The sequence below is a fragment of the Apis dorsata genome, unplaced genomic scaffold (genome assembly GCF_000469605.1).
Source record: "Apis dorsata unplaced genomic scaffold, Apis dorsata 1.3 scaffold_142, whole genome shotgun sequence".
Classification (NCBI taxonomy): Eukaryota; Metazoa; Arthropoda; class Insecta; order Hymenoptera; family Apidae; genus Apis; species Apis dorsata.
The window spans coordinates 703,757-711,765 of record NW_006263433.1 but is presented as its reverse complement, the minus strand read 5'-3'; the positions used below and the strand labels follow the sequence as shown (position 1 = coordinate 711,765).

Below are 8,009 nucleotides of genomic sequence, written 5' to 3'. Positions count from 1 at the left end.
GAGAGAGAGAGAGAGAGAGAGAGAAAGAGAGAGTCGCGTTTCTCGAAAACCGATTACGCAGGAGAACATGCCGCTTTTGATGCGAACGAGAGATATCGTTTAAACGATGAAAACGAATGATAAAATGGATAATCTGGAAAGAAGAGACGGTTTTTCTTTTCGCATAATACCGGATTCGGATTAACGTGTTAGGAAATGGATTTGTATACTACATTGATCATATACTACATTGAAAAAATCAGATCGCGTGGATTTTTAATTATTTTAAACGTTGCGTATCGAATATTGTTTTGATATCGTAATATTATTGAAGAGTGATATAACGAGAGAGAGAGAAAGAGAAAAAATCGTTTAGCAACGAAGCTGTTTCTGAATATGAATTAATTAATAATATATTTTTAAAGATATGATTTTTTATACGTAGAATATTTAATCGTCAAAAAATATATATATATATATTCTAATTGAAGAAATATTTATTTTTATTATTTAAAAAAAAAAGTATTTTATATCGAGAATCAATAATCTGTTTCAAAAGTAAATTATTGCAAAATCGTGTTAACCTAAGTAGAAGAAGATTTCCTCTCATTAGTTACTTTTGAATAAGGTTGAAAATTCAATCAACTGAATTAATACCTACTTCTCAAGAGTAATAAAGCAATTAACTCGGGTTTTTATTGCTCGATCAATTAATAATTTCTCGATTCAACATTAATGATCTGAATCAAATAATTTTCTATGATAATTGATTATTGGATATGAACATAAGAGAATCCTGATTTTAATGTAAATTTTGTTTGTTGGTATTTCTCTAAAAAAATCGCAAAAAACTTCGATGTCAATTTTTTCGATTTTCTCAACGTTCAAGAATTAAAGTATTATATAACGTGAAAAACATCGCAATTTATCGATAAATATTTTAATATTTTTTTCTTAGATCTTGTAATAGTGAAGTAATATCAAAAAATATATGTAACATTAATTTCATAAAAGATGTTATTCAAAGGATTTAGGTATCACAGAATACATATCATTGAAATAATCGATACACTTCATACTTTCGTACGTTCGTTCTTCGTATACTTCGTATTTTTAAAAGTTCCAAATTAGATTATTTATAAAACATCTTTCTCAAATCGCAAAAAGATAATCCAACGAACAAATCTAAGCAAAAATTACATAATTAACAACGAACATGATACAACGAACTCTACGAAATTCTCGATTATTCATAAATGATAAAACCTAACCTAATCATCGAACTTCACGTTCGATTTTTAAAACATCTTTACCAACGAACTTTTTACTGTATCAATACACATTACGTAAATATCAATCAATCTTTTCGCGTAGAATTGCAGGAAAATTGTTAAATAATACATAAATTCAATAATAACAAAGTCACGTGATTACATACCAAAAGCTGCCGTCGGCCGACGCTGTCCTCCCAATCACCGTTCTCAGAGAGTAGCACGATGAATCCGGAATAGGCAACGTGGTATCGTCACACGATGGTGCACTTTGATACAATTTTCACGAAAGCACGTGACGGCGTGATGTTCAGACTGCTACAGTCCACTCTCACGTGTCCCAAACACTGTTACAAAATCCCGCACGCAACTTTTCCTCTCAACGAACAACACCGGATCGAAACAAACCGAGATAGTACGAAGATCGATCGATCGACCTCTCTAACCGGCGAGATCGATATTCAGCTTATTTCCGAATATTACGTGTATTTATCGATCGTTGATGATTCCAAATAGATCGCGTTCCCCATATGCACTTTTCTCCACAGATCGAATCGATTCGATCCAAGACGAAGAATATCGAATCGAGATATATATCGATTATCGAGACCGTGCTCTCTCCTTTTCGATATATCGCGAGGAATTGATCGTTCGCGACCAAAATCCAACCTGGAACCTGGATCTCTGAACGTGCACGCAGAAATATGTAATATACGGGGGTGGCTCGTACGATCCGTACGAGCGCAGCACACGTGCTGCTCTGCAGCGTGATTCTTCTGCTTTCTTGGCTCTCTCTCTGTGAAGAGACCCCCGTGCGAACCTCCACACACGGGGGTTATAGAACGGTCGTGAGCGAGACAAAGACAGTAGCGACAGAGCGGGATAAAACGAAAGCGAGAGATAGAGAGAGAGAGAGAGAGAAAGACAGACAGATAGAAAATGAGACAGAGAGAGAGAGAGAAAGAGAGAAAGAGAGAGAGAGAGATGGAAGAGCGAACGAGAAAGGGCGAGAGACCAAGAAGCCGGGAAAAGACGAGAGAGAAGCGGCGGTGAGCACTAGCGGGCACTGCTGGCCGTGGAAATATTATTAGGTAAAGCACACGCACGGACTGGCACGCAACGACTTGCGGACTCTCGTTGGGTCGTGCTCGCGACCCGGCGATTCGTGTTGGTACGTCGAGTACGTTGGACCAATGGGCGGAGGGCAACGTTGCCACCACCACCCTCCTCTGTATGGAACGGTGGGGATGCTGGCTCCGCTTCGTGACATCATCGATTCTGAATGGTGGAAATGCTCAACCGTGCGGAAGGCTCATCGGAGGGCGCGTGTTGTAGCGGAGCGCATGCGCTCAACCCCGAATCACGCAGCCCGGCGAAAAGGGGTACGTGCGATAAGTTCGCGCCAGATGGAGACCGACTGCCTGCTTGCACGCCTCGGTGTCCACCTTCGAATTACTTTCATGGGCCGAGATCGTTACTTTTTTCCGTCGCATTTTTCTTTTTTCGCTCGCTTCTCTTGAAACCTTTCTCTTTGCCTCTTTGGCTTCGTCTTTTTCCTCGGAGAACATACATTATTTTGCGAGAGAATCAACGATTCGAAAGTTGGATTTCGCTTCGATATATCGAGATTGGATTATTCGATATTTGTGAAATAGATGGGTCGTTCGGAGCGCAGAATTCGAGAGTCAGAATGCGATTTCTCTTGTAGATTTACTACTGAAATTCCACCTTCCCACTTCTTTAAAATTCTTATTAATTCTTAAGTAAAGAGACAAACAAGCAATGGAGGAAAGAAACTTAAAATACAAATTCGAATATTAATCGATTAATAAGCAAACGCATTTCCGCCGATCATCATTATTATCGCATTCAATTCAATTCCAATTCTTGGTTGATTTATTCTATCGTCGTTCGTTACATAAATATAATAATCTTGAAACCCGATCTCCCCTCAAATGTCTCAAATTCGTCGTCACGAGCACGTTTACACCAGTCTCATTATCTCACCTTGGAGTTCCGCAAAGGAAGGCACCGTGAACGTATTAAAATCTAATTTCCAGTGGCCCCCTTTGCTTGAAAACGGTGTCTAGTCACGCGTGGCTCGGTTGTGGGTGCTATGCACTTGAAAGTACGCAGCGCACGCAGGGGGTGAGTCACCCTCTCTTCTTCTGTCACAAGCTCCCACACAGCCTACCCCGCGAGCCGCTTCGCGACGAGGGGTGGCCCGGTGGGGAAAGGAATAACTGCATCAACCCCTGTCAGTGGCGCGCGCGTTTAGATCCTCCCTTTTGCTAAGAAACAAGCTCGTTTCACACGAAACACCTCGCGTATAAAGCGTTAGAAATGGATTCTTCTTCTTCTGTTCGACGTCTCGAATACGCAAGCCTCGAAGATTCTTCTCTGTTTTCCACACAAACTGTCCCCGTTTGTATTTGACGGTAAACTTATTTATTAAGGATTTTTTTTTTATTTTATTAAGGACTTTTTTTTAAGCAATTTAATCTTGCATTGGATAAAAATAAAAACGTAATTGAAAAGAGAAAAGAGAAGAAAAAATTGAAAGAAACATTTATAATGAAATTTAAATTTGTTTATTTTGTATTTACAAATTGACAAATGATAATTTATTAAAATTGTTACAATTTAATAGAGTTTTTGGTAAGAAAATATTTTTATTTTTTTAATGAGATAGAAGCAGCTTTTACGTTACGTTGTGTGTATTTTAGCAGAATCATTAGTGGAGCAATGACCAACTGTTCCGTCGCTTGCGCGCAAATTAGATCAAATAAAATCAAGTGACTCGTGAAGGACGAGATCGATGAGGCTTTTTTTTTCTCTTCTCTTTTTCTTCTTCAAGCGAGTGATTTTTTTTCTTGGTAATATAATTTTTAATAGAAATAATTTCTAAGATGTAAAAATATATCTTTTGCAATTATCCAATTTTAAATATCGATCGTAAACGAGTTTGAAGCAAGGTTTTTAATTTAGATAAGAATCGTTCAACTTTTTGACTTCAGATTCTTTCCTTAATAATACACCTGTGTAACCAGGTGACTTTTATCTCTGAAATATTTTCCTCGAGTAATAGTCAATATCACACGATAAAATTGTATAACATCGAGAGATAAAAAAATTGTTTTCAATCCATTCCAAAATTATTTTCCTCTCCTATCCTTTGTCCTGCAATAAAAAATATATACTCGATCGAAATCCGTCCTCATTTCGAGTACAAATCCAAAACCTCGCAGACGATTTATAACCGAAAAAAATTTGGAAGAAACGAAAAAGAAAAATCGGAAAGCAGCAGAAAATGTGGGGTGCGAGTTTTAAGTTTTTAAGAGGCTTGCCTTCGATATTCGCGTAGGCCGGCGGAGGCTGTAAGGAGGCTGCAAGTCACGATGTGAAGCCAGCTTTAGGAGATCCACGCTGTGGAAGTAACGCGTTTCGATTTTGCGTTAGCTCAGCTACGCGTGAATCCAGCCAAGGTCAAGTCGTTCCCCGTTTCCGAGCATCCCTCCGCCGCTCGGCTAAGATCGATTCTAACGAATTTCATATCTAGGGTGGATCTGCATCACCGTAGGATAATATTTCGACGTTGGACGCGGATTAGTCACACCTTCCTTCCTTCCTTCCTTTTCCTCTGACCTCGTGCTTTTTTCCTTTCTTTCTTTTTTAGAGATAAGAGAGAAGTTTCGAGTTAACGCAAGATTTAGATTTTAAATGAAGAACGAATATTTTGTATATGTAATGATTATCCATGCGCGATGAATTATTATTCGGTAAAATATTTGCAAATGTGCGCCACTTTCCCGTGATCGAGTGCAAATATATGTATAGGTGCGTATCTCGATAACGAGGTTAATTACGCATTGATGAATCGTAAATTGACAAAAATATTTTCTATGCTTGATATATTGTATCGATATAGTATCGAAAAATTGATAAGAGATTATGTAAGTGTTTTTTTCTTCAACAAATCTCTTTTCAACATATTCAACAATAAATATTAAAGTTTTTAATTTCTCTCTTTCTCCTTTTTCGAGTACGTATCGAAGAGGGGAAAACATTTGGAGAATACATTTTTGTAGTAAGTGAAAAGTGACTGTTCAAAAGTAACTTTCGCTCTCGACGTCAAGTGTCCATTTTCCGAAAAATGACTCTTCCAGAGAATTTCAAATTTACGATATATCCAGAGTATTTGAAAACTTCCATAACTTGAACTATGTTAACCGAGTTTCTTGAGTTTCCAGATTCCAAAAGTATCCACGCAAGAAAAAAAAATTCTTAACGATAGACGGATTAATAATTCTTCACAACTTTTTGGCAAGCACTTGAAGTAAATAAAATAAAATTTCACGGGTCTGAAAATGCGTGTATTTCTTTCCTACTAGAATATATGAAAGGATGAATTTTATTAACTCGCTTAAAAAACTTTCCACTCGGTTACCAATTATTCAAAAAGCGATCTTTTGATCCATCCCCTTAATTCCAAGTACCAGCACAATTAAGCTAGAAATTAAAATACTCGATTCTCGCAATTCTCCTTACCACTTGGCCCAATCCAATCCAAAATCCTCAAAATCCATCGATCCTCTCCCATTCACCCCTCCCCCGCTGACCTGCTTCCTCCATTCAAACGTTCCAATTACAACCGATTACAACCTCTCCTCCAACTGCAACTCCTCCAGCAACTCTGTCGAGTTAACACAATTTCACGAGCGTTTTGATAAATTTTTACTCAGCGCGCGGTGCTTAGCGCTGTGGAGAGGAGGAGGAGGAGGAGGAGGAGGGGGAGGAGGAGGATGGGGAGGAGGACAGGTGAAAGGCACAAGGCAGGGCGCCACGGCGCGCAGAGAGCGCGAGAAGGAAGGGAAGCGCGAGCAGGGGAGGGAAAGAGCGGGCAGAGAGGGATAAAACAAACAAATTAACGTCAGAGTTGGTTGTTTATTGTTGGGTGGGGACACGGTAACCACGCCTTTGTCAAGCACGCCCTCCGGAGCGTTACATTCCCCTTTTCGCCCCCCTCCCCTCCCCCCACTACCATCAACGCCCCTGACTCAGTCAGTTTCAACCCCACTACGGGCGTGCAGCGGCCGGTGGTGGAAATGACGTCAGTGTACGCCAGCATGCAACAGGCGGCTGCCACGAAACACACCGTGCCTCCTATAAAACGCTTGTTCCTATCTGGAGACATTGGCGCTCCGATAAGTCAGCGTTGCACCCCCCCGATTTTCTTTTTCTTTCTTTTCCTTTTTTCTTTTCGAAGAGTCGTGGAAAAAATATATATCTCTTCAACTAGACGTCAAGTTGGAAGAAAGGATTCTTTTTTATTAAATGTGTTAATGGACGATCGAGCTTAACGAAACGTTACAAGTAAAAGATGTTCGAAGATGTTGGAACAATGGAATTAATTTATCAATGATAATTTTCGTGTAATCATGTTGTAGCAATAAGAAGGCAAGATCTGCAAAATATAATATCCTCGATTTTCCAAATTTTCTTTTCGGATATATTTTACTCCATTCTTTTAGGACGAACGATCTCGATAATTTTCCTTCTCTTTCTTTTTTTCGAATCTTAATAATTATTCACAACTTTACGACTCGCGAATAAATTCGAGAATTCTTTTTCAGAGAGATAGAGAGAGAGAGAGAGAGGAAGTGTTTGAAAAATGAAAGCGCGATACCGATAACGACGGAAGGACGGGATGATTTCGTGGAGTCAAGGTGGAAGGAGGAGGTTTCGGACGTTTCCAGCGGGCGAGGAACCCGGCACGGATTGTAAATTATACCGGGCAGATAGAGAGAAATTCATGCTCTGATGACGCAGCGTTAACCACTCTCCGGTCATGCGATGATCAAAGGTAACAGTAATGGCCCGTGAGAGGATACCCGCTTGTATTTCGCCTAATATACTGCTGGCTAAATGCTGACGCGATTTCGAGAGTTGCCGCTATCCCACGGAAGATGGGATAGATTCGCTGGTAAGAGAGAGGGGGGGAGGATGAGCGAGAAAGGGTTTAAGCGAAAGATTGGCGGAGTTGCGTAATTGCGTAAATATTGAGATCAAAATTCAATTGAAGGTAAACGTAAGAGGGAGAAGTGAAGAATTATCGAGAACAAATAATTTTCAATAAATAACAAATTCACAGCGTTTACTATTTAAATTTTAATATACTATAATTTAATTAATTAAATATATATCGATTCTAATTATTCGATTCAAATTTTAACAAACATTCACTTAAATTAATTCCACTTGATTAAAGCTTAACTTAAACTTATTTATCTCGAATACAATCGTGTACCACCTTTTGTTATTATTTTATAAACGTATAAACAGTCTACTGGTCGATTAAACATCAATCTATTGTAATAAGAAGAAAAAAAAGAAAAAGATCTGTTACACGGGGAGTAGAAGAAGCAAGAAAATTCGAAGAATCGAATTATGCAGGGAGGTAAAGGAATATGCATAGAGAGAGAGAGAAGGGGATGGAAGATCATAAATTGTTGGAGCAACGTGTGTACCTAACGTGGTGCACGCACGGTCGAGCGCGAGATCGCGCTTAGCATGCCTTTCAAAAATTTCACACATTACCGATCTTCCACCACTCTGCAAGTCGATCCATCATCTCGCCAGTTTACCGCAGGAATCCACGAAAATTATCCGATAACGCGCCACCCATCTCTCGTTTGTCTTTGCCGGCCGTCTATCATCGCGCCATTCCTCTCTCTTATTCCGTCCTTATCCCTCCTCTCA

General features: G+C 39.3%; 1 long non-coding RNA gene across 1 annotated transcript in view; it reads left to right on the top strand.

The window, feature by feature from the left end:
* Positions 1-6,880: 6,880 nt before the first annotated feature.
* LOC116185272 overlaps positions 6,881-8,009 on the top strand; it is a 13,244-nt gene continuing 12,115 nt past the window's right edge. Inside the window, exon 1 of the long non-coding RNA XR_004150078.1 lies at positions 6,881-6,912. This is a non-coding gene — a long non-coding RNA (uncharacterized LOC116185272). The remainder of the gene's footprint in view (positions 6,913-8,009) is intronic.